Below are 27064 nucleotides of genomic sequence, written 5' to 3'. Positions count from 1 at the left end.
AGTATGGGAGTCAGTAATAATTGTGTTAATCTCCTCCTGTGAATCACCTTTAGAGACGACTGTATTCATTTGTTTGTATTGTTTTCAATGATGCAATAAAATACTTTAAACCTAAACTTCTCAAAATCTGGTCACCTTAATCTTATTGGACAGAAGGGATTCTTTGACAGGTTGGTGGATCAAAAGTTTATACAGAAGGAGACTGACATATTGGAGAAACGTACATCATTTCAACATATCAGCCCAAATATCTTGAACAGCAAGACTAACCTTAGAGAACGGGCACACCTCCTAAGATTTAACTACAGCAGTTTTACTAGCGGGTGGTACTTTTCATAACTTCAGGGAGGTACTGGGTTGCGCACAGTGTCAGTCCCCAAATTGTAATAAGGTACTGAAGATTGGAGGACACACCTACCAGCATCTTGGAAGAAATGTCTTTGTATACGTTTATTACACTGACTTGTACACATGCCTCAGTTCCTGGAGAGATGGAACACGCCTCCTTTATGACCGTTTAACGATGGAGCTGTGATGCACGAATGAAAAGGGGGAGGGGTGGCAGGACGACAGGGTCACTGTCAGAGGGCAAAGCAGGGAAGTAGGCACCGACCATCGGAGATCAGACTTCAACCTCTTATTTACACCCTGCAACCAAGGGACGGTTTAGTCGTACTACCTGTCTTGAAGAAGCATATTAGCATTCAATAGGCCAAATAACCACCCACCTCAGCGTTGGGTCTCTGCCGACCCCGTCCTCGCGGGTGCCGCACCTTTTCATGCACTACTAGGGGTCCGAACTCTGAAGTCAGGTCCTATTCGCTCCAATTCCAAGATGGTCGCCAGAGGCCACTGCAGGGATGCGTCACGAGCTCAACGACAGCAGCCGTTCACACAGGCAATTAGGGACTACAAATTCCAACAGTTCCCGTTACAAAGCAGGTGCGCACACCAGATTTCCCATCTGAGAGCGCGCTAGTAAGGGTTGAATTCAGTTTGTGTACACGTAAGATGGCTGCCTACCGGAAGCGCTCCTGAAAATTGCTGGGCACATTAGTATTCGTTCGATACCACCCCAGGGGCATACGTAACGTGACGCAACCTAGGGACGCTCTAAACAGACTTACCCTAAATCTACAACTGGAATTAACGCTTGAAATTGTTATTTTATTGTTTTGCGTTTTTGCACGAGGATATTTTGAAATGTAACGGTACCATGTCATATGCAAAAACAACAGTTGATGGACTGAATGCCGAACAATGTCATACATTCACCCCAGTACAGAGATCTGGGCCTAAATCCATCGTTTTTTTGCACTCCACACCACCCCAGTCCAGACATGGCCATATGCATATCAGCCTTGACCCCGTGCCTCATGGGAACAGTCAGCCCGAACTGCCAAGCCATGTCTTTTCTGGACCGGAATCAAGCATCCTAGGACCGGTTTCTGGCTATCAGTCCTCTTCAGTCAGGATAGCTTGACTCCAGTGGTATGGAGAGCATGGGACTCAGGTCTGAGCATACCCATCCCACTCGGGGTGACAAATGCAAAAACAACAGTTGATGGACAGAATGCAGAACAATGTCATACATTCACCCCAGTACAGAGATCTGGGCCTAAATCCATCGTCTTTTTGCACTCCACACCACCCCAGTTCAGACATGGCCATATGCAAATCAGCCTTGACCCTGTGCCTCATGGGAACAGTCCAGCCCGAACTGCCAAGCCATGTCTTTCCTGGACCGGAATCAAGCATCCTAGGACCGGTTTCTGGCTATCAGCCGTCTTCAGCCAGGATAGCTTGACTCCAGTGGTGTGGAGAGCATGGGACTTACGTCTGAGCATACCCATCCCACTCGAGGTAACAAATGCAAAAACAACAGTTGATGGACAGAATGCAGAACAATGTCAAAAATTCACCCCACAATGGATTTAGGCCCAGATCTCTGTACTGGGGTGAATGTATGACATTGTTCTGCATTCTGTCCATCAACTGTTGTTTTGCATTTGTCACCCCGAGTGGGTTGGAAGTATGCTCAGACGTGAGTCCCATGCTCTCCACACCACTGGAGTCAAGCTATCCTGGCTGAAGACGGCTGATAGCCAGAAACCGGTCCTAGGATGCTTGATTCCGGTCCAGGAACGACATGGCTTGGCAGTTTGGGCTGGACTGTTCCCATGAGGCACAGGGTCAAGGCTGATTTGCATATGGCTATGTCTGAACTGGGGTGGTGTGGAGTGCAAAAAAAATGATGGATTTAGGCCCAGATCTCTGTACTGGGGTGAATGTATGACATTGTTCTGCATTCTGTCCATCAACTGTTGTTTTGCACGGTACCATGTCATTACAGTTTACGGGCAACAAAACAAAGTTACAGACAAGTGTAATAAATGTATTGCCTTATGCAAAGCTGCTTTTGTGAGTCACCACTTACAAGTTGATTTGTGTAGCCACCAGACAGTGCTGGAATTGGAAACAAGCGCTCAGAACAAGCGCCTGACTTCCTGCTGGCGTAAAAGCTTTCTTATCTTTTTTATAGGGCCATCTGTTGGCCCCATAAAGAAGATAAGAAAGCTTTTTCGCCAGCAGGAAGTCAAGTCAGCGGCTCAACATCCTGTGATTCTGGGCAAATTACTTAATTTCCCCTTGTCTACCAAAAACGAATTTTCAATGCTATAGGTCTCGCATTTTAGAAACTTTGACCTATTGGTATTGTAAAGGACAATGCCTTTTATTATTGCCATTTTTCAAAAACATAAATAAACGGCATTGTCATTTGCAATGCCAGTAGCTCAAAATCTCGCAATTGCGAGACCTATTGCAATGCAAATGCTTGTTAACTTTGAAACTGCTGTGGTACTAAAAAGTGAAGAAGATATGCATAATCCTCGCCACTGAGTCCTTAAAATGATTAAAAATTCCTTTCACTAGAACTAGGAAATGTTTCATTCCATGCAGCCCGAGCCATGGGTTGAAATCAAAGAAGCAGCTCTGGCAAGAGAACACCCACCCTGGCTCTTGTTAGCTACCTGCGCTCGTGCAGCTCCACCGCGTCATCAGAAAGAACTCGGCGTGATAGCACGTGCGGCGAAACGTCACCGCAATGACGTGACGCGGACCAATCCATTCTGCCTCCCACCAATATGGAATCGTCCGTCTCAGAACTGTCTGCAACAGTGAAGCGACAAAGGAGCGCGCGACAAAGGGCACCCGCCGCGCGTCACTGCCTTCCAGAAGTCTCTCTCCTAGCGGCGCGTGCGTCACAGCCGTCCCTCCGAAGACCCCGCCCCTTGTCCGCTCCTCTCGGGCGCGCGGTTTGAGCTTCCGCGCCTCAGAGGCCCCGACCGGTTCCGTCAACCGCCGCTGCTCGCGCCCGTCAGGCTCCGCCCCCGCGCGTGTACCCCACTCTCATGCAGCGTGGGCCCCCCTTGGTAATAACGTACACCGCAGCCCCTCAGAAACCGTCGATGACTCGCAAGATCGCTAGGGAGTATCCGAGGAACCGAAATCACCTTGAGGAGCTCTAAGGAATTATCAGAGAGCCCCTGCTCACCACAGGCCTCCTCAAAGCCAGCAACTGCATCAGAGTCTGGGCAGCAAACCCACTGTCCTCGACCCCCTCCTCTGAAGATTCGCGACGCCCAAGCTTCCCCTCTTTCTAACCATTTCAGTATCACTTCCTACAACTGCGTGTGCCTGATATTACTTTAGAAACTACCAACCTGATGACTTGGGAGTCATCCCCAAGAGTACCTCGAGACTAAATAAGAAAATGCCTGCCCATCTTTAATCTCCTTGAAAAATGACCACTGTGACCACACGCCTCATGCAATACTGAACCTGCCTATAGGTTAGGGAATGACCCTTGCGTTCAAATTTCAGTTTAGAATACTCAACCCTCATGTAGAACCTCAGGAAATGCGAACATCACAAATGCCTCAGGAAGGGCTAGTTCAATGAAAGTTACTCCAGAAGATGATAGCCACTCTACTGTGTCGCAAAAAGTACCCACCCTTCCATAATTAGCACAGCAAACTCAAGGATAGCTAAGATGTCTGGCAAAAATCGCCATGTTTCTACAGGAAGAAAACAGCGCTCTAAAAGCCCCTCGAGAAGAACAACACCCACTAAAAGCTCCTCAAAAGGCAAACCGCAATCTAAAAGCCCCTCAAGAAGTACACCACCCTCTAAAAGTTCCTCAAAAAGCAAACCACAATCTAAAAGCCCCTTAAGAAATAGACCACCCACTAAAACCTCCCCAAAAAGCAAACGGCAATCTAAAAGCCCCACAGGTAGTACACCACCCACTAAAAGCTCAAAAAGCAAACCGCAATCTAAAAGCCCCTTAAGAAGTAGACCACCCACTAAAACCTCGCCAAAAAGCAAACGGCAATCTAAAAGCCCCTCAGGAAGTATACCACCCACTAAAACCTCACCAAAAAGCAAACAGCAATCTAAAAGCCCCTCAAGAAGTACATCACCCTCTGAAAATACCTCAAAAAATAAAAAGTCTAAAAACCGCCAGAGAAGTACTCCGTCTCCTAAAAGCAGTGCAAAAAGTAAATGGGGTATTAATCGTCTCTCACGGAGTAAACCATCCTCTAAAACCCCTCAGTCTTATCGGGACTCTCAAAAAACTGCTCCCTCTAAAATCTCCCCAGAAAAGGCACAACATTCTAGTCCCTCAAAGAAATCCTGGTTTGGTTCCTCAAAAAAAAAACATCCTACTGATACCACCGCAGGGGAAATTGCCACCACAAAATCCTCCCCAGGTAACTCAGATGCTCCTATCTCTATGGCTGTTACTAGCAGTCCCGAAGCTACTAGTGTATCTGATGACGCGTCTGTAACATCTGACTCAAATAATGCGTTGGTGGCCAATAAAGTATCTAGAACATTAGAAGTTTGTTCTTCCTCTATCCCCTTATCCAAGAGCAAGTGCCCCCCTAAAATTTCCCCAGGGATTACTTTCCCTTCTAATGTTATTCCAGAAATTATCTGCTGTTCGAATATCTTTTCAGAGTGTCCCCACCCTCAAAGAGTTTCCCCACGAATCACCCGTCCCTCTATTATAAACCCTGAAGTTATCTGTCCCTGTGTTTTTTCTCCTGGACTGCCCGGCCCCTGTAATTTTCCTCCACAGTCGAGCTGCCAAACTGGTATCTCCCTGGGAATATCTCACTCTAATGTTGCGTTGTTAAGAAAATGTTATGCTTGTCCAAGCAATGTTTGCAAATACACTTCCCCTAATGACAGCTCATCATGGATTACACACCCTTCTCCCATCACCCCGTGGACAACTTGCCCTTATAGCTCCTCAGGAAAAATATGCTCCCCTGATTTCTCTCCAAAGATTATGTGCCCTTCTCATAGCTCAACAGAGGTTTCCTGCGCTCCAAATATCACAGCTGAGAAGACCTGCATTACATGGAATTGCTTTACTCCTTATGCCAACTCTTCCAACAGTGAAATTTCCTCAGCGACCAACTTATCACACCCTGTTTCTAAATGTAAACCATGCCCCTGTACTGTTGTGCCAGTCTGTCCTTGCACTTTCTCGATCCAGAAGATTTGCCCCCATCCTCCCTCGCCGATTACCTGCTCCCATGTTTCACAAGGAACAATCTGCCCTTGTGCTTCATCCTCAGTGAATATCTGTAAATACCTGCAGAACCCAAATATCTAGCCAACTGTGTACATGCCTCCTTTGTGAAAATCATGCAATGACTAGTTGCGCATCCCTTGTCTCTCCTCAGTGTACCGTACGAAATTAGGTCTCTATGCCTCCTTACAATCCAATACATTCCAGGATGTTCTCTCCCCTATCTCTGCTGGCTCATTTAATATTTCAAGTTCTCAGACAGTCAAATATTTCATATGACTGTAGTAACCCACACACTACTGCTTAATCAATATTTTACCTCCCTGGTCTCCTTGGGAATGTCCTTCTGTGCTTGCCTCTACTCTCTACAAGTTCCTTTAAAGTAACACAGATTCCTTACCACTCTGCAATTACTGGGCTTGCCCACACTATCATAATTCACCAATAGATAAGTATCTTGTCTAATATCTGTCTACAGACTAGCTTTCTTCCTCTTCAGTTTTCAAAAACTGACCCATGTTCTAAAATCTCCTTCAGGATTTTTAAAGTCTAGTTTATTTCATATCTGCTACTCTAATATATTAATGCAGATTGCTCTTTTTATGTAAAGTTAGTTATTTGCCATAATTACTTGCACATGTGATTATCTCCCTGTCTGCTATTTCAACACAATTTCCCCTCTTATCTCAGACAGAGCTAAACATTTTATATTATGCTCTGCTTGCATAAATCACCTGCGCACTATATCTACATAATTTATCTACTCTCATATGTTTCATAGATTACGACATTCTCTCTGCTAAATTTACAAAGATTATTAAACGGTCTGCAATATCTAAATATAATGTCTTCCCCATGCTATGTTAACACCTAATCTATCACTCAGACCTGACTATGTACTGTTCCCCTTTGCTGTATTTACACAGATTACCTTCACCTTAACTGATATTCAGGATTACCTGCTATGTTGACTGAGCCAGTCATCTTTGTTCACATGCATGCTTATGAATGACATGTAAATTGCTGTTTTGTTGTGTGACCTACAGTATAGGGAAGAATAACTAGGAATTCCCCATATGTTTCATATAGGCATTAGTATCCTAATCTGTAGCCAACAGGGTGGAAGCCACGTATGAGGAATGCAGTGAGTTAAAATTTCAAACATTGTAATCAATCCAAAAAAGGATGGATTGTGTTGGACCCCTTAACTTGAGTTGTGGAGCCTCATTCTGCAACCGACTGTAGAAGATTGACATGGATTGATAAGTCGCTTCATTGCATAGTAAATGTGAGTATTTGTTGGGCACATCTTGTTTATTTAGCTTAGCCTGCCAGTAAAGGGTTACCATGTTTCTGTTTTTGGGGATTGGTTTTATATTCAAAATGTTTCCTATGTGTATTCTTAGTGTGTCAGTGATACTGTCTCCCAGTTCAGATCACAGAATGTGTGAGTCCTTGGTCAATGTGTTTGTGATTTTGGGACAACCATTATTTTATTCTTGTTAACAAGCCACATAGTATGATGTCTTCATTCCCATTTGGAGTCTTTGGTAGGTCACCAAAGACGGTCTACCACCCTTATTCGGACTGTGTCTACACTCAAAAATGAATTTAATTTGCTGACAGGGCTCTGCAAGACTACAATCAATCAGTCAGAGAATTTTGAAGCGCGCTACTCACCCGTGAGGGTCTCAAGGCGGTAGGGGGTGGGAGGGAGCAGCTCTGGTCAGTCAAAGAGCCAGGTCTTAAGGGTCTTCCTGAGGATGTGCAGGGTGGGGGCGCTCCTGATGTCAATCGGGAGATCATTCCAGGTCTTACCCGCGAGGTAGGAGAAGGTTGTTCCACCCGTTCTTGCTCTTCGGGGGTTCGGCGAGGGCGAGGTTGCCAGATCGGAGGTTTCTTTTGCGTATGTGGAAGGAGATTTTTTTGTTGAGATATTGGTGTCCGGTGTTGTGGCAGCATTTGTAGACGTGGATGAGTATCTTGAAAGCTACTCTCTTCTCGACAGGGAGCCAGTGGAGGTTTCGCAGGTGTTGGGTGATGTGTTTGCTTTGAGGGATGCCGGGGCCGAGTCTGGCTGCGGTGTTCTGTATTGTGTGGGTTTTGCGGAGCAGAGACTTGTTGATCCCAGCGTAGAGGGCGTCTCCGTAGTTAAGTCTGCTGGTTATGAGTGCATGGGTCACATCTTTCTTGATTCAGGGGGATCCATGTGAGGGTCTTCCGAAGGATGTGGAGGGTGTTGACCTGTCGGGTCATGGAGAGGGAAGAGTCGCGGTTCTGGGTGTGGTCCATGGGGTGGGGGGCTGCCGAGGGCAATGGGCCACCAGGTGTTGTCCCAAGCAGGTGGGGGAGGGTCTGAGGACCTCTGTCTTCTCCGAGTTGAGCTTCAGACAGTTTCTGCTCATCCAGGATATGACGTCCTTCATCCCTTCCTGGAAGTTGAGTCTGGTGGTGACCTTGGTGGGTCCTTGGTGAGGGAGAGGTTGAGCTGAGTGTCTTTGGCGTAGGACACTATGCTGAGTCGGTGCTGTCTGGCGAGGGGGGCCATGTAGATGTTGAAGAGCATAGGACTGAGCGCCAATCATTGGGGTACTCCGCAGTTGATTTCTGTGGGTTCGGAGAAGAAGGGTAGAAGTCTGATTCTTTGGGTTCTGTCGCTGAGGAAGGAGCGGAGCCAGTCGAGGGCGGTTCGCTGTATGCAGGCATCGTGGAGTCTGGCAGTGGGAGACTGTGTCGAAGGCTGCAGGGAGGTTCAGTAGGATCAGGGCCGTGGTGTAGCCTTGGTCGAGGAGGGCGCAGATGTTGTCTGTAGCAGCGAGTAGAGCGGTCTCGGTGCTATGGTTGCTGCAGAATCTCGATTGGGAGGGGTTGAGGATGGAGTTCTCTTTGATGAATTTCGTTAGTTGGAGGTTAACGGTCTTCTCTGTGACTTTGGCCGCAAAGGGAGGAGGGAGATGGGTCGTTAGTTCTTGAGGTCCATAGGATCTCCTGAGGGCTTCTTGAGTAGGGGCTTGACTTCTGTGCGTTTCCAGTCGTTAGGGAATGTGCCGGTTTCAAAGGTGGCATTGATGGTGTGTCGTAGTTCTGGTACAATGGCGGCGGCAGCTCTGTGGAAGATGTGTGAAGGGCAGAGGTCCGTGGGGGCTCCTAAGTGAATACCTTTTATGGTCGATGCTGTGTCTTCGGTGGTGATTGGGGTACAGGAGGACATGGTGGGCTGGCTGGCACTGCCGGAGGAGGAAGTGGTTTCGGAGTCGGGTGTCTGTTCGTTGAAGTTGTCGTAGAGGGACTTGATTTTCAGATGGAAGTAGGAGCCGAGCTTGTTGCAGACGTCCTGGGAGAGGGTGATGTCCGTGGTTTCTCTGGAGGGTTTGGTGAATTCCTGGATGATGCTGAAGAGTTCCTTTGAGTTGCTAGAGTTGGCGTGGATCTTGTTCTGGATGAAGGTCCTTTTGGTGGATCTGATGAGTTGGTGATATTCTGTCATGAAGTTCCATGTATGTGGTGCGTTCTTTTGAGGATATGTTGTTTCTCCAATTCTTTTCGAGATATCTGCAGGTGCGTCTCGATTCTTGGAGGTCGCCGGTGAACCAGGTGGCCTTTCTGGGGCGCTGTCTGTTTGGGTTGCAGAGGCGTGCAAGCTCCTCTGCGTATTTGGTGATCCATCTGTGAAGCTCTTTGAATGAGGTGTTTGAGTCGGTCGTGATGGTAGGGGCATTGGGTTGAGAGTGGAGTTGAGCTGTTCCTCGGTGACCTTGCTCCAGTTCCTTCACGGAGGGCGGGGTGCAGGTTTGGGGGTGGTGGGCTTTTCGACGTGGAAGGTTATGCAGTGGTGGTCTGTCCAGGGGGGTTGTGTGGTGTGGCTGAAGTGGATGTTTTTACTTCCTGCGAAGATGGGGTTGAGGGTGTGTCCTGCCTTGTGCATGGGGGTGGTTACGAGTTGTGTCAGTCCGAGGGTGGCGAGGTTGTCCAGGAGGGTTGCGGATTTGGGATCGCTGAGGTGGTCGAGGTGGAAGTTGAGGTCTCCGATAAAAATGTAATCAATGGAGGCGATGGCCTGGGGCGTGATGAGGTCGGCGATGGGGTGAACAGCCTTTACAACGAAACTTTTACAACGCACTACCATTACGACGCAACCATTACAACGCAAACCATTACAACGCATTGCGCTGGGGGGGCGCTCTAGGATAGGGAATAGATTTAATTTACTATCCAACACCTTCCCTACTATCCACGGGGACTGGAGTTGGAAAAGTAAATTAAACTATTCACTATCCATCACCCCTAAGCGCTATGCGTTGTAACAGCATGCGTCGTAAAAACTGCGTTGTAACGGCATGCGTGGTAAAAGCATGCGTTGTAATGTCATACATCCCGGCGATGGTAGTGGTGAACGATGTTCGAGGTCCGGGTGGTCTATAGGCAAGGGTGCCTTTTAGGGTAATTCTGGCGCTGGTCTGGAACTGGAAATTAGGTGTTCATTGCTCGTGCTGGAGGTGGTGAGTTGGAGGGAGGGAACTTTTGTTTGCGATGGCATGAGCTCCTCCCTGGCGGTTGGGGCGGACCTTCCTCTGGATCTTGTGTCCGTCGGGGATGGCGGTGGCGATGTTGGGGCGGAGGTGGAATTGGTCCAAGTTTCTGTGAAGTAGGCGACGTCTGGCGAGAGGGTGTCAAGGAGGTCCTATATCTCCACAGCATGTTTGTGCAGGGCACACACTCTGAGGAGGATGCAACTCGGGGCTTTCTGGGTGCCGGCATCCGGCATGGGGGTGGCGGCCGTGGGGGTGCGGAGGGTGGTGAAGGTTTGGTGGCAGTGTCGGCAGGAGAACTGGCCGTGGGTGGTGTTCAGCGAGGAGAGCTGGCGGTTGTTTTTCCTTCCCAGGTTGAGTGCGAGGAGGGCAACTGAGTTGTAGCGATGGGTGGTCGGAGATCCAGGGTCCCTGGCGCTGGTCGCTGTCAGGTTGTGGACGGGCTCAGAAGGGCTTGCCTTTGGTGCGCCTTCGGCACGCCAGAGGCTGCCATTAAATAGGGATGGGGGAGGGAAGCGCAGCTGGTAGGCGGGAGGGTGAGCCAGCAGGGGGGAGGGGGCGCGTGGCCAGCAGGGGGGGAGTGAAGAGGATGGCGAAAATGGGAATGGAGGACACAAACAACAGGCAAAATAAAAACAGGCAAAATAAACAGAGGCACAACATTACAGGAAAAAGACAGACAAAATACAGAAAACAGGCATAAACAGATGACAGACAACAGCGGACCAGCAGAAGAGCAAGGCTCTCCCACTGGACCATGAGGGATGAGTCGCAGGCAGGAGCCTACGGGTGGAGAAGGTCCTTGAACACCTACCTGCACAGGGCAGCGGCACAACAGCGGAGCTGCTGGGGGAGAGAGCAGGTCTCTGACCAGGAGGTCAGAGGTCTTGCTCAGACACCCAAGCAGCGGTTACCATTAAATAGAGAAGGGAGGCAGGAGCGGGAACCGGCAGGGGGGGACAAGGCTCTCCCACTGAACCACCAGGGATGAGGCGCAGGCAGGAGCCTGCAGGTGGAGAAGGGCCTTAAACACCTACCTGCACAGGGCAGCGGCACAACAGCGGAGCTGTTGGGGGGGTGGGGGGGGAAGAGTAGGTCTCTGACCTTAGACTGTGAAAAGGCTGATGAAAGTTCAGTCTTCAAACGTTGTGAGTTTTTGTTGTTAGTCTTGTATTTTTCGAAAGTCCTTTGTATGCGAGATGAACAACTATCGGCCTATTGCCAGACTACCCCTCCCAGCCAAAATCATGGAAGGCATTCTAAACACTCAGCTGAGCACCTTCTTGAGGATAGGAGAACATCTAGATCCATCCCAGCATGGATTTCGGGCAGAGCACAATACGGAATCGGCTCTGATCAAGTCTGTGGAAGACATAAGAAAAGTGATGGACGCAGAAGGCAGATCCGCCCTGATCCTGCTGGATCTCTCCGCGGCCTTCGACACGGTCCATCACAAGTTGTTGATGGACCGATTGGGGGCTTGCGGAATTCAAGGAAAGGCATTGAAGATCTTGCAGGCAGGCCTTCCTTTCCAGCAGGACTCAGACGGTGGCCCTGGGGGACTTTGAATCACGTCCATTTGTGTTTCCCTGCGGAGTTCCCCAGGGGTCTTCCCTGAGTCCGACCCTTTTCAATGTGTATGTCTCCACCCTAGCGCCTGTGATTCGATCCTTTGGCTTTAATCTTACAGCATATGCAGACGACACGCAGATTGTGGTGTCGCTGCTTCCGGGTGAAACAGACAGTACGGCAGACAGGTTTAGAGGCTGTATGCGAGAGGTCGGTAACTGGATGGCACAAAATTGTCTGAAGCTCAACTCAGCAAAGACGGAAGTGCTGCTTTTCGGTTCCAAGGACAACTTCTGGTCCCCAAGGTGGTGGCCAGAAGAAATGGGAACCCTTCCCTCCCAGTGGCGAAGGTTAAAAACCTGGGCATACTTATGGACGAATCACTGTCCTTTAAACCACAGATCAATGCATTATCCTCAACAACGCATTACATGCTTAAAACTATTCAGAAAATTCTACCATTTTTGGCGGTAGAACATAGGAAAACAGTGGTAACAGGACTGGTGCTCTCACGCCTAGATTACTGTAGCGGCCTCATGCTGAATGCCCAACAGGGTTTGCTAAACAAACTCCAGATCCTGCAGAATGCAGCCGCTCGCCTGATTACGGGTACCCCTAAGTTTGCTTCGGTTGCACAGGATCTGGTGAAGCTACATTGGATGCCAGTTCGCAAAAGAATAATCTTTAAAGCACTCTACGTGGTCTTCAAGGCACTGCATGACCTCGGCCCACTATGTATGAAGTTGCTTTTCCATTGGTACAAGCCTGCAAGATCCCTAAGGTCTGGTGAGCAGGCGCTGGTAACAGTCCCAAGAGTTAAGAAAGCGCGCTGGGGGGGCAGGAGCTTTTCCCTGGGTGCAGCAGTAGCTTGGAATAGATTGCCAATAAACCTCAGACAGTCGTCAGATCTTCTATCTTTCAGAAGAGCGCTAAAGACCTGGCTCTTTACACACTAAGCTCCCACGCCCTATGGTCAATCAGTTAGCGCCAGGACACCTCCGGGTAACAGCGCGCTCTAAAAATGTGAAAAATAAATAAATAAATATGCATGTGGAAAAACAGCCAACACGTTTCACCCTTCACAAGGGCTTCTTCAGGGCGGTGAACTCATACAATATAGGAAATATTTAGAAATCACTATTTTATGAAATTTTCAATTTAGAAGACAAAAAGATGTTTAAGGAAAAAGAGAGATAAATAGTGAATTTTGGACAATCAGAATCCGATGTGAAGCACAGAAACTAAAGAAGGGCCCAGACAGAAGAGGAAACTTCATGCTAAAGGTGAAAGTAGGAAAATCAAAAGGTAATGCAGTCAAAGGAGAGCTGCTACTTGAAATTTATGACCTTGGTGTCATAAAAAGAAAAAAAGACTAAATATAAAGGATATCGGAAAAACGAATCCCCAAACCAGAGTGAAAACACCCTAAGTGCAATAAAGTATTCAAGAGTATCCAAATCAAATAACTAATTCTTACCAATATACGGTAGCCAGATTTGTATATTATTGTTGTGATACCAGCTCTACACATCCACAGTTTGGGTGACATTGGCATAGGGATCAGCTTTTATCACGTGTAATCGTGCTTCTGCACAGTTAGTTCTCTACTTTTCATCTTTTTGGACCATTTTGGCCAATCCTCTTGAACTGAGCCAATCACGTGTGGCAGCAAGTTCCTTGACTGCTTTTATTATGGTTTTGTACCTAGGCCTAATTTGTGGAGTCTCCGTCCACCTACAGGGACGTTTTTCAACATTGCTCTTTGCTGGTATCACTACAATGATAAACTAATCTGGCTACCTTATATTGGTAAGCAGTAGTTATATGAATTGGATACTCTTGAATACTTTATTGCACTTAGGGTGTTTTCACTCTGGTTTGGGGATTGGTTTTTCCAATATCCTTTAGATTTTGTCTTTTCTTCTTTTGATGACACCAAGGTCATACATTTCAACTAGCAGCTCTCCTTTGACTGCATTACATTTTGATTTTCCAACTTTTACCTTTAGCATGAGGATTCCTCTTCTGTCATGACCTTTCTTTTGTTCCGTGCTTCACGTTGGACTCTATTGTCCAAAATTCACTCTTTTTCATTAAACGTCTTTTTTCTCTTCTAAATTGAAAACTTCCTAAAATAGTGGTTTCTAAATATTTCCTATATTGTATAAATTCACAGCCCTGAAGAAGCACATGTGCTGTTTTTCCACATGCATACAAAGGACTTTTGAAAAATAAAAGACTAGCAACAAAAACTCACAGCGTTTGAAAACTGAACTTTGCTTTGTACATACTGTAATGTGTTCTGTGTGCTGCCTCTCATCAGCCCTTTCTCTTGAATTTATCTGTGGTCATGTGGTAGCTGACCATTTGAGGTGGGCAATACGAGCTTGATGTACTTTCTGTGACTAGCCTAGGTGGTGCAGTTGTCATTCACCCTGCTGCATTTTGCCTTTGTTGGGACTTAGACTGTGGTCTACTTTATTTTCTCTCTAGTTCTATGCAGTGATGCAAGGTATTGTGTGTTGATTGTTGTCCGCTCTGCATGGCATATTTTCAAATCCAGGAAGATAATGGTGTTGGTAAAAATGTAGGATGTGCAAATAAATTTTGTAACTCATGAATATGTCATCACAGTCTTTTATTAAATAACATATTTCATTTTCGTTGCACGGAGCTTATAGAAAAAGAGAACAGCTTCACATTCATATGTATGCATCAACTGTTTTACCTATGTGCACATACAAGATCTTGCTTTTTCTTAGTGGACCTAGTTGAACCTGCGATTTCAGGTACTCCCTCAGTACGTAGTACATCACAATTTAAGATACTGGTCTGCCGTAATGTATTATAAAGTAATAAGCCCCTCTAACCTAATAAACAATACTTTCCCGAATACGGCCTCACACCATGTAAAACATATCAAGGGTTTCCCAGATCCTCCACCCAACTAAATCTCAGATTATTATGCTCCTTATATTTGATCTGAATTGTCATCCACCATGGCCGGTGCTCAGATTTTAGGTAGGGTAAGGTGTATACGAGATAGTTGTGACAAGTATTCAATCATCGGCCAAGACTCTCTCAAATTTCTTATCTGTTCTCTGAATCTAGTCGTCTGTTAGTTTTTCAACTGCAATTGCGTGCCTAAAATTCAGTATCCATAAACCATCCATCGGGCTCTCTTCAGTATATCCACAGTCACTAGGGACGGTGCTGTCTTCCAGCTGTCAAATGTCTCACTAGCTATGCTTCTTTTTTTGGGGCAGTTGAGGCCTCTACATTTAAAGTCATTAGCTCGAATAATGTACATTAGGCATACGTGACCCCAATATTTTTCACCTTGTGTTGTGTGTATTGTGGTGCAATGAACGACAGATCAGATAATGTGAAATTTTCCTAACTTGTAATATAACCATGGAAACACAAAAAAGAAAACATAGGGCGAAAATTACTCTATTCTCCGATGCACAACGGTCCTCTCCATCATCGGTCTGTATGGGGGATACTGTGTTCTGTGTTGTGTTGAAAATAATGTATCACCTTTTCTTTTGCATGTGTCTTTCTGTAACTCATACCACGCTACACCTAGTCTTGGACAGCCAGATATATTAAATCACAGGGAACACAACAACAAGGACATCTTGATTCCCTAGACACAGTTTCAACAATGCCATTACTTTAATGTTTATGCTTATGTCGTTGTTTACATAGTCTGTTGGTGATCTCAGCCCCTCAATCCATGTTCCCCCTTTGATGATGCCCCCACCTCCAAGACCCATTTGTGGTAGCAAAAAACATCTTTAATGTCTTGTTTAACGTGTTCTGGTTGCTTCCTTTTTAATGGTGTCCCTATAGTGTCAGGTGGCCTCGAAGTGTCCTTAGTAAGTGACTCGTCAACTTCTTTTTTGTGCCGAATACTTTGAAGGGAACTCCCCATTTCTTTGGACTTTATTATCCTTTCCAAAACTTTTCAGATGAACTGACGGCCTTCTGGTATGATCCATCGGAAGAAAATCTGGATCTTGGATAGTTCTGTTATCACTTCTTTGTACTCTTGTTTTCTCTGCGGCATCACAGCTCCAAGGTCCAAAAAGAGTGTGCTCTCACTGTCACAGTAGTCAGTCTTCTTCAATTTAGGAAGAGCACCATGATCCTCCCTTTTACAAGAAATCTATTGAGTTAGACCACATATCTCTGGGCCATTCCCATTTTGAGTTTTCCTGTCTGTCCACTTTGTGCGCTTGCTCGAGCTCTGAGCATCTCTATGACACAGTTGGTCATATTATTTCCTTGTGGGATTTGTTTCGAAGATCTTCACAAATTGTGAAAAGTCATTTGGGGCCATATGCATCAAAGCAAGGAATTGCGATTTTTTAGGAATTGAAATTTAGGAGTCACAATTCCCAATGCATGTAGGAATTGCTAAATAAATCGCGATTTCTACACATTTCTTAATTGCGACTCGCAAATTGTGATTCGCAATTAAGGAATAGCTTCCAATTAATTCCTATGGGCCTAGAGGCCCAGAGGAATGAATGGGAATTGCATGCGCAATTTGCAAGTACGAAATAGGTACTCGCAAATTTGCCATGCAATTTCAAGGGTGCAAGGGTGCCAAAAGGACACCCTGATACACCCCTGAAATTACCATGTGACCACATGGTGCGCACACATATGCCCCAAGGGCATGTGTGTGTATAACATGGAACTTTGAAAAATGCAATTTAGTGCATTTCTCAAAGTTTTCGCAAATGACCATCAACTTTAAATTGATGGTAATTTGGAATCCCTAATTGTGAAATCACAATTTAAAATTGCATCATGCATTGCATTTAGGGAACCGCAGTTTGCGATTCCCTAAATGCATTTACAATTTAAGTCATCGCAAATTTTGCGATGACTTAAATTGCGAATTTGTATTTGGGTTAATGCATCCCAAATGCAAAAATACCAGTCGCAAAGGGGCCAATTCTGCAAATCAGCCTGTTTGCGATCGGTATGATTTTGTTTGTGCATGTGCCCCATGTCTGGAAAAAGTTAGGCTTCTAATTCATCTAGTCTTTGCCCCATGCTTTGAAGTTCTGTTTTGATTTCTGCCACATAATTTTTGATCGAAGTTCTTAATTTCACCAGCTATCCTGAAATAATTGCTCCAAGTCTAATTTAATGTCTGCCAAGCATGCTTTCAGGTCCTCTTTCATAAGCCTTTGGCTTAGACACCATTGTTTCTGTGATTGTCTGGGTGGCCTTTATGCTCTCTGAGGCAACACAAGAAAATCAGATATTGGTGGCAGCTGTGATTTAGACTACAGGTACCAAATAATGTGGCATGAGTATTGAATATCCCTGGTTTCTATACAGTTTATGCAGAAACTTTATTTTAGTTTATTTTTTTCTTTAAGATAGGCCAGTTTGAAAAGGTTTGTGTGGCAACTCTTGCTCAGGGTGCATTAGATTACTAGTGGGTAAGACACCCTATAATCCCTTGTTGCATTTACAAAATTCCAGCAACCTTGCAGGTAAGGGAGGGTTGGTTCTGACCTCCTGGATCCTGCCATCAACCTCCGCGTCATAGGAGTATATTTGCCAAACTCATGAGTTGATATGTCCGGCATTTGCTTTTGCTGATAGCATGGCTCTTGTTTTATGAGGATTGCGGTTTCATTGCTTACAGGGCCCTCCAGCCCTGTAGTCATCCCCTGGGACTGGGCTTGCGTTGTGCTCTGTTATCATGATCCAATTCTTCTTCAGTGCGGGCCTTTCATGGCCATTTGTCTTGTATTAATAATCTTTAGTTTATTAGTAACATTCACAACTAGGAAGCAATAATGACTCTCAGGTAAACAATCATGAATAGCAATTCTCCAAATTTAATGACAAGATAATCTCAATTTCCTTAAAGACACCAAGGCCAACATTATGCACTTATTCCTTTAATACCACTCCACGCAGCACTTGAAAGTAATATACATCACAAAGAAAAACATTCCAGAATAGAATAGTCAGCACACATAAGAAGACCATTCAGTGAGTATTCTGCTTCTTTTAAATGCCAAATGGAACTTCCATCAAAACTGAATGAAGAACGAATCCCCTTGAATGAAAAAAACAAATCCTCTTGAAAACTAAAACAATTGCTAAAGATCTCTCTGTAAAATGACTGAATTGCTGGGTATTTTCTAGAATAAAAAGACAAATTTTAGAATGCCAGAAAAAGGTATTATTAATCAGAAATAAACAAGGTTCATGCTAACTTAACACGCTGACAGAACTAATTACAATATAATTAAGATACAGAGAATTACAATCTCAATCAAATTTTTCATGAACATTTTCAAGTACTACAAAATTCTTTGCTATAATGTTTCGAAATATTTATTTATTATTATATTTATATATATGTTTTTTTTAAATAAATCCTGCTACCAGGGCAGGGAGGGAGGGATAATGTTAGCTTCTGCATATTTAATGAAATTCAGGTTCTCTTGTCATTAAATTTGGAAATCGCTATTTCATTACAAGACCTGAGGCTACCATCATGCATTTGGTAGCCCCTCAACATTACCTCAGACGTGTTCAATTGGCTTAAAATAATATCTTGCAAAAGTGGAGATATTGGACCAATCAGCCACCATCATAATATCCTTCAGTCTACCCCCCCCTGAAAAAACACTAGCTAGAATGAGCATGAAATCTCAGTAAATTGATTCCAGCCTGCTGCATAGTCCATTTTACCCACTTAACAATTGTAGTTGTGATAACCACTTTGAAAGGTTTAACAAAAGAAAGCAAACGCTGATCAGAACCATCTGGTCTAAATTCACTCATTCTGGAATCATACTCCTTCATGCATTTCACAGTAGAGAGCTTTTTGCAAGAATCAAAAGAAGGATAAAATATTGAATCAGACATGGTCTTTGTTCTGGTTATCTCAAAGGTAATACCAAAAGTATCATAAATCCTGTTACTTACCTCTAAAGCATTTACATCCGAGACTCTTCGACCATATATTAGACAAAGTAAAGAGGCTAACTTCATAGAAAGCCTTTTCAAATCTAAATCTCTATTACCAGGGCAAGTTAAAAGTGAGAGGACTAAATAAACGTCCCAAAGAGTATCATTCTAGCTTTGGGAGATTTCCTCAATCTGATGCTTTTACTCACCCTACATATCAAAGCATTTTTTCCTACAGTCCTGCCATTAACCAAATAATGCCCAAAGCGTTCTAGGCCCTCTATCAAATTGTGCCACAACGAAACTAAACCACCTGTGCTATAGGAGCCTCCAAGGGATTCAAGTCACTTTCCAAGCTCCAACAAATACATGACTTCCAAATTCCTCTGTATCTACTGTGGGTAACCGGAGCCCAGGATTCCTGCAAAAGCTCATCAGCTATTGCCATAAGGCCTTGTATTTCTCTAGCTCTCCTTATTCTCCCCAGGCAAGAAGGTTCAAAGTCCCCATCAACATCAGAGGATGTTCCACCCTGTCTGCCTTTTGCAGAAGCCCTGGTACGGCTGGAAGAAAAAAGGGAACGTTGCAAGCAACCTCCAAGATCATTAGGAGCTATGCTTGTGAAACCCAAAAAGAAGTTATCAGACAATTAAACACCTCCCCTGTTTTACCTTATGAAGAACTCCCGCAATCATTGAAAAGGGAGGGAATACATACGCATTTGTTCCCTTTCAGGTTTGAAGGAAAGCATTCACCGCTAGAGCACCGAGATCTGGCATCCAGCTGTAATAATTTTACAGTATAAACATCAGCATGCTTGCAAAAAGATCAAACTCTAGTGGGCACTAAAACTGAGTTAGTCTTCTGAACAATAACTACTCAGTTTACAATCACTGAAATCATATAAAAATTAGAATTCCAGTCTGCGGAAACATTCACCTTCCTAGGCAAATATTCTGCTTTGAGGTTGATCTTGTGTTCCAAGCAAAAAACTCAAAGTTTCTTTGCTAAGTCTGACAGATCTGAGGATCTCGTACCTCCCAATTCTTTATTTATGCTACTGCAGAAACATTGTCCATCTTCAACAAAACTGCTCTGGCTTGCAAACAATGCCTGAAATTCATAAGGGCATAAAGGCCTGCTGTCAACTCTAGATAATTTATATGATGCACTCTCTCCATGTGTGACCACAAGCCATCAGTATCCTCAACACCCAAATGTGCACCACAGCCTGTCAAGCTGGCATCTGACTCAAATATAAAGTCTGGGGATCATCCAATTATCGCCCTGCCATTCCAGGCGTCCAGATTCTCCAACCACCTAGACAACTCTGATCTGGCTTTCCCGTCCAAGCACACCTTGTCTCCATACCATATCCCTTTCCAAAGGGCCTTGGCTTATACCCACTGCCAGGCCCGATAATGCAACCGGACTGGGAAAATCGCCTGGATAGATGATGAAAGAAGACCTAGTAATCTGGCCAATTCCTGCATTGTTAAATAATCCCTCTTGAGGACAAACCTTATCTCCTTTCAGATTTTGACAATCTTCTTTAGAGGTAAAATCAGCATTACTTTCACAGTATCTATTGTGAAACCCAAGAACTCTAGGGACCTGGAAGGAATTAAAACAGATTTCTCCCTGTTGATAGTTCATCCCAAATCCTCCAAGAGGGACATGACCAAGTGCAAGTCCCGCAAAATGTACGCTCGGCATTGGGACATAATGAGTATGTTGTCCAAATAAACAATAATCCGTACTCCTCTCTGCCTGAGGTAGGAAGATACGGCTCTCATTACCTTGGTAAAACACCAAGGGCCGAAGGGAGAGACCAAAGGGTAGTGTGCACAACTGATAAAGACCACTTTGCCAGGTGAACTGAAGGTAAGCTTGACACTCCCTGTCCATTGGAATTGTGAAATAGGTTTCTTTCAGGGCTAATTTCACTAACCAATCTTTGATTAATAGCAAATCCCTCAAAAGATGAATACCTTCCATCTTGAAATGTCTGTACGTTATGAACCTGCTGAGGTCTCCATCCTTTGTTCTTCTTCTGCACCAAGAACAATGTGCTCACAACAACCTTGCTCTCTAAAGGCACCTGAAGGATCACTCCCTTCTGTAACAAAGTTTTCACCTCCTCTTCTACAACCCGCTGCTGTAAGGTTAACTTTCTTTGGATAACTACCTGAAAGGACTCTTGGCAGAAATCCATCTTGAACCCATGGGCGGTTTCAAAGACCAAAGGATCCTGTGTTATAGTCTTTCAGACATGGGGAAAAAGTCTGAGACAAACCCCCTACCTTTTCCTTTTGACCTAGTTCCTCTCCCCCGATGGACACGGCCTCTCTAGGGATAAAAGGATCCAATCTGAAAGCTTCTGGCTTGGTAACCTCTTCCAAAACCTCTTGGTTGTCTAAAGTTAAAGTTGCACCTTTGAGATCTGTGGCCGAAAGAAGCCCACCTCTGCCGACCCGTCCAAAAACACTTGGACTGAACATTCTGAGCATATAACTCTGCGCCTTATCAAGAGCTGTAAATGTAGCCATGCATTTGCTTAATGTTTTAATCATGTCCTCCCCAAAAGAAGGCCCTTTGGATTCTTAGATGGTTCTTTTTCTTCCAGGTCACCAAGCTTAGGGCTAGTTTTTGTTAAAACAACCTTGCACTGTTCCATATTCAGAGCAGAGTTAACGATCCCTAAGAATACCATGGCTCTTTCACTCCACCACTGAGGAGGTCAATGTCCAGGGGAAGGCCGTCGGTCTGAGCCTCCTCCACCATATCAATAATTCTTACCAGTGGCCCAACCACATCAAGCTAGTGGCCCCACAAGACTTCAGGGACCTTTCTAGACCCTTCCTAAGGTCCCAACCCAGTTTAAACAGAAACATTATGAACTCTGGAACAGGGTTAGGAGTAAGACATTCTTAGGTCCTGAATTACCGGCCTTTAACATTCAGCCCTCAAAACATTTTGTGCCCCCTTATCCAGTGGATTCCGGATCCAACGTTTTGTAAATTTAGCTACGCAGGAGCTTGATATTATCCGGGGAGAACATTTCCCCTCCTATTGAGTCTTTAATAGTAGCCCTGGAAGTAGAGGCAGAATCTGATTTCATAAAGAGGTCGCCCTCATCAGGATCCCCTTGTTCTAGATCCAGAACATATTCATCAATGTATCTCTCGTTTAGGTGCTCTTCATCCCCAACCTCAAATATCTGAATGTTGCTTGATGCATCTGAATCCACTGTGCCGCATCGGGCACCCTTCATTTTTGTGTTGCGTAAGAAACCCAGACTCTGTGAGGTGCTTAGACCTTCTGATCTCTGTGATGGGCTTAGACCTCCCAATCACTTTGAGGTACTTAGATCTTCCCCTTTTTAGGTGTCGCGCCTAGCATTGCAGTGCGCAGCACTGATCGTGTAGCGCGAGACTTTTAGTATGTGCAAAACGGGGTTTGAAAGCTGACCTAGGAATCACACACACTCGTGTGTGTGCTTTTCCTTTTGTGGCCCGCTATTGGCCTTTGCGTGCGTCTTTTTATAAAAGACTGCACGCAATTGGCCAAATGTGGGCGCATTGCTCCGCCCACGGCCTATTGGTGTCTATTACGCGCTTGGTGCGCGTAATAGACACCAATAGACCATGTGGTTTCAATTATCGTGCCTAGACACAGGCGCTATAATTGAATTTACATGGCTCGCAGTGGCGTGTGCGCACCACTCGCGGGCTTCTTCTTTTTTTTTTTGGGATCCATTTCACACGGAAGCAACAAAAGGCAAAAGGCAAGGAGTAAACACCAAAGCTATTTTCTTAGCCAGTGCTTGTTTTTATGTCTCAGTTTGAGGAGATATTTGTGCATGGTGGGGTTTACCTGAATCGTTCGTGGTTGATAAGCCTGCTAGTTTAAAGAAGTAACGTTTTTTATGTGTTAATTATTTTACAGTAACATCCTTTTTATACATTAAGGGAGTGTTGACTTGAATACTTAACCACATGTCTGTATTTCTTATAATAAATCGAGGAACATCACTCAGTTACTGACTGGCGACCCGGTAAAGCATTCTCTCTTTTGCACAGACCACAGGCATTTACGGGCAGCAGAGTTATTTAAGTTTGAGAGACATTCAGTGAATGGTGAACACCGATGTGCCTGAGCCCCCTACCCTGTGTGGAAGAATGGGCCTTCCGCTGTGACCTATACAAACAGTTTTGTGTTCTGGCAAACCCCGGCGAGAGCATCTGGGAAGCTTGTCTGCATGGGACATGAATGCATTATAAACGGTGGAGCACGTCGCAAAGTTAGTGCATGCACCGGGGTGCGTGGAGGGAGGGACCAGCTAATGTACAGCCAAATGTTCAATATGCATTCATGTGGAGATGGCGGGGGCTCCCCGCTCACCCTTAACCCATTCAGCGAGCCTGCTCATGCAAATGAGATGCCGGGGCATACATTAGCGCGAGCGCAGCATGCTAAGTTTGGCTGCCCTGACTACACAGCCTCCTTTCAGCTGCCCGGCAAGCATGGGAGCGGCCAGACACAACAGAAGGCCTGTTTACGCCAGCCACCAATGGCCGCCAGCGCGGAGCAGGGGGCGCGGGGGCTGCCGCATGCGGTACAGTAGCTGGAACTGTTGTGTTCTGTGTCGCTTGTTCTATCTTTTGACCTTTCTCTGCAGGAGTGGAGCCTGGCCAGACGTGCATTATGACACCTTATTCTACCGGTCACAAGTAGACGCAGCGTCACGGGGGAGATTGTCTACGTGCAAGCAGACATTTTAGCGGCCTTTCATGATTATTATGCCATGATGTACTGAGAACCAACTCCGGACAGGGAGGTCCACATCCAACAAATACTACACACGGACACTATGGCCCAACTCGCGGATGAGGACCGCATATCGCTCGATGTCCCGGTAACAGTGGCGGAGACCAAACTCGCCATTTGCCGTCTGGTTACAAATAAGCCGCCAGGCCATGACGCTTTCCCGGTAGAGCTGTACGCCACATTCTCCCAGCAGCTTGCCCCCCAACTTGACATGGTCTTCCGTGAGGCACTAGAAGTGGGCCTACTCCCGCAGTCGATGCGCGCATCCACACTGGTGACGTTCCCCAAACCCGCTCTTCCTACCGGCCAATCACCCTGCTGACCACAGACTGAAAAATCCAAGGGCGAATACTAACATATAGACTTGCGGAAGTCCTTCCCCGGCTGATCCACTCGGATCAGACCAGCTTCGTCACCGGGAGAAATACTTCCCAGAATCTGCGCCGTCTGTTCCAGGTCCAGGACGGGGTACGGGATAGGTTCCCACGGGCAGCGTGCCTAGTGCTGGACCTCGAGAAGGCGTTCGACACCCTGGCGTGGCAATATCTCTTCGGGGTGCTATGGAGGGTGGGCGTGGGACCCCACTTTATCACCTATACGCGGCTATTGTATACTGATATCACTACCAGGGTACAAATGGGCCGATCAGTTTCCCCTCCCATACAGATTGAGCGCGGGACCCGCCAGGGATGCCCCCTGTCCCCCGTCATTTTTGCCATTGCTATGGAACCGTTAGCGGCATGGCTGCGGGAAGTGGGCCAACTCTGGGGTATCCCGATGGGGGAGCGCATGCACTGCGTCTCCCTTTACATGGATGAACTTCTCATTTATGTCAGAGATTTTGCCACGGACCTTACCACAATCTGGAACACGCTCTCAGATTTCGAGAGGGCTGGGGATTACGAGTAAACTGGGAGAAATCCTTTCTCTACCCCCTGCACCCCACTCACGGAAATTAGACTGGGAGAGGCCTCACTGGCTTGGACGGGAGACCCCCCGCGTTATCTGGGAATCAGACTTTACCACGAACCCTGGGACATCTTGGAGGGCAATCATTACCGTGCCCTCTGGGGCCTTAAGGGCCAAATCAGCTTCTGGAGGTCTCTACCCCTGGCTCCCATCGGAAGAGTAGCCTTGTCAAAAATGATTATGGTGCCCAGGCTCTTTTACTACTTTGCAAACATCCCGGTAGTCCCGCCGTGACCCTTCTTTCAAGAGTTGAATTCATTACTAATCTCCCTGGTCTGGGGGTGGGGCCTTAGCAGAGTCGGCCTGTCGACCCTGCAGCTGCCTCGCGATAAGGGAGGTATAGGGGCCCCGTCATTTGAAGCCTATTTTTTGGCGGCGCAGCTACAGTGGCTATCACGCTGGACGGTGCAGCGTAACTTGGGAGAAACAGAGACCCAAGTTGGACAGCTGACGGTTCCGGAGCTGACCCGAATTCTACTCCCGGGCACAAGGCCCAACCCGACCCATCCGCAGCTGGTTAAGGTGGCCAGATCATGTATGATGTGGATCCATCGCATGTCCAAGGGGACGCCGGTATATTCCCCACTGCTGCCCCTGCGGGGCTCCCAAAAGGTTCTGAGTTCTATACCGCGAGAGAAGTCTGGACAGATCTCCAGCTCACTGAAACGGAGGCCCTGTTCACCGATGGTCAACTGGCCTTGTTCGCGGTACTGACTGAGTAGTGGGGGCTACCGGCCAGCCAATTCCTACTGCATCGACAGCTGGTGGCGGACTGTAGGCGAACATAGGATCTCCGGGGCGGGGAACCTGCGACCCACCCAGTACTGCACACAATACTCCATATGGGAGCGGGCAGACACGATGTCATGTGGATATACAAATCTATCATAGAACTCACTGAGGCATTGCTATCGAGCTTGCTGCAGCGCTGGGAAGCGGATATAGGACGTAACCTTCATGACAGAGAATGGCTGAAGGTCCTAGACCATCACAAAAAAGTGTCCAGCAACCAACGGTTCAAGAAGGTTCAGTTCAACATATTACACCGCACCTACCTCACACCGGCACGACTGAAACGCTTCTACCCGACATCCCACTTTGAATGCCCCCGATGTAATACACCAAATGCCCCATTCATTCACATGTTCTGGACATGCCCCGGACTACAATCCCTCTGGGCGACAGTACATGCTGCTATGCGAACAGTCACTGGCCTCACAGATCTTCACACATGGAATGCCTGCGCCTTAAGTATCTTCAAACGTAACAAACGCAAGAAGGTAGAGACCAAATTTGCGCTACTGGCTATATTATTAGCAAAATGCAGCATAGCAATGCACTGGCGGGTGACCAAGGGACCCCCAATAGCAGCATGGGAGGCGGTAAAGAAATGGGCTGCAGCAGAGGAAGACCTCATCCGCCAGGAGGAAGCCCGCGGCATCCGTAGGCACCCTATCTCCTTAGAATGGGCGACTCTCCTCCACACCTTTCAACAAGCACACTTGGCGGATAAAGACCCAGTGCAGAGCCCACGGGCGATGCCAAACACAGATTATATTACGATTTGATAGATGAGAGAAGTCATTTGGGTTATTTGACCGCATCTGCTAGCATGTGCTGTTGTGTCGTAAATATTGCCTCTTTGGAAGGCAGGATACAGCAGGTATTCGTCTAGCTAGGTTTAAAACAAACTCACTGGTAATACATCCCCCTGTTGGTCACAATCTCAAAAGCATATCTACACACAACCCAGTCATCACCTCCACAGCAATCAATACAACTAGAAGACTCAGCTTTCACCATTCTACTGAACAACCCATCCGTAGCGACTACACTTCACTCCCCATCCTTCACCACTACACTTCACAACATAAAAATCATATCCAAAAGGTCCCCTAACACCATGTACATGCACCACCCAGCCAGCACTCAAATCAACACAGTAAAAAAGAACATCACAACACACATCATTTCATATGCAAGACAAGACATTGCTTTATCGCTCTATGTGCCACACTCAACATGACAATGACAGTGCTGTCTCTCAAGAAATCCAGCAAACACTGAACAAACATGGCACCACATCACAAACACGCATTTGTAATGCAAAAGGTCTTGCATTTGCAAGAGTTGGAGCTATTGGCATTGTAAAAGACAATGCCTTTCATTCATTTATTTTGAAAACCTGTAAGCGGTGCATAAACTCGCACTTTGTACGTATAGTCCTTGCTTACGATAAGCAAGGCTGGCAGTAAAAGAGACTGCCAGCCTTGCTTCTCATAAGCAAGGACTATAAGTACAAAGTGCTTGTTTATGCACAGCTTGCAGTTTTTTCAAACGCATAAATAAAAGGCATTGTCTTTTATAATGCCAATACCTCAAACTCTTGCAAATGCGAGACCTATTGCATTGCAAATGCTTGTTGTTAGAAGACGCTGCCCCCTTTGGATATGCTTACTTTCCTCCTCTCTCCTTTGCCAATCTGAGACAAGTGTTCACCTGAAAATGACTCTTAATGCCATCACCTGATCAAGGTTCTCTCTTAAACAAGACTGAATTTAACTCTGAATTACCCTAAAAAATCATGTCTTCATTAATATTCCCCTGC

The 27064-nt window shown here is 46.1% G+C and overlaps 2 protein-coding genes across 3 annotated transcripts in view; one reads left to right on the top strand and one right to left on the bottom strand.

Annotated features, from left to right (window-relative positions):
• Nucleotides 1-27064, top strand: part of DAXX (death domain associated protein) — a 1076799-nt gene that overhangs the window by 253551 nt on the left and 796184 nt on the right. Inside the window, exon 1 of one of the 2 annotated variants that reach the window (XM_078641631.1) lies at nucleotides 3134-6893. The exons of the other annotated variant lie outside the window; for it this stretch is intronic. The gene's annotated coding sequence lies outside the window, so the exon portion shown is untranslated. Of the gene's footprint in view, nucleotides 1-3133; nucleotides 6894-27064 lie in introns of those variants that run through there. 2 annotated transcript variants of the gene reach the window in all.
• LOC144754085 (uncharacterized) overlaps nucleotides 1-27064 on the bottom strand; it is a 716823-nt gene that overhangs the window by 682769 nt on the left and 6990 nt on the right. The window lies entirely within an intron of this gene.

This window comes from Lissotriton helveticus, chromosome 5_1 (assembly GCF_964261635.1).
Source record: "Lissotriton helveticus chromosome 5_1, aLisHel1.1, whole genome shotgun sequence".
Lineage (NCBI taxonomy): Eukaryota > Metazoa > Chordata > Amphibia > Caudata > Salamandridae > Lissotriton > Lissotriton helveticus.
This window is presented reverse-complemented; position numbering and strand designations above follow the sequence as displayed.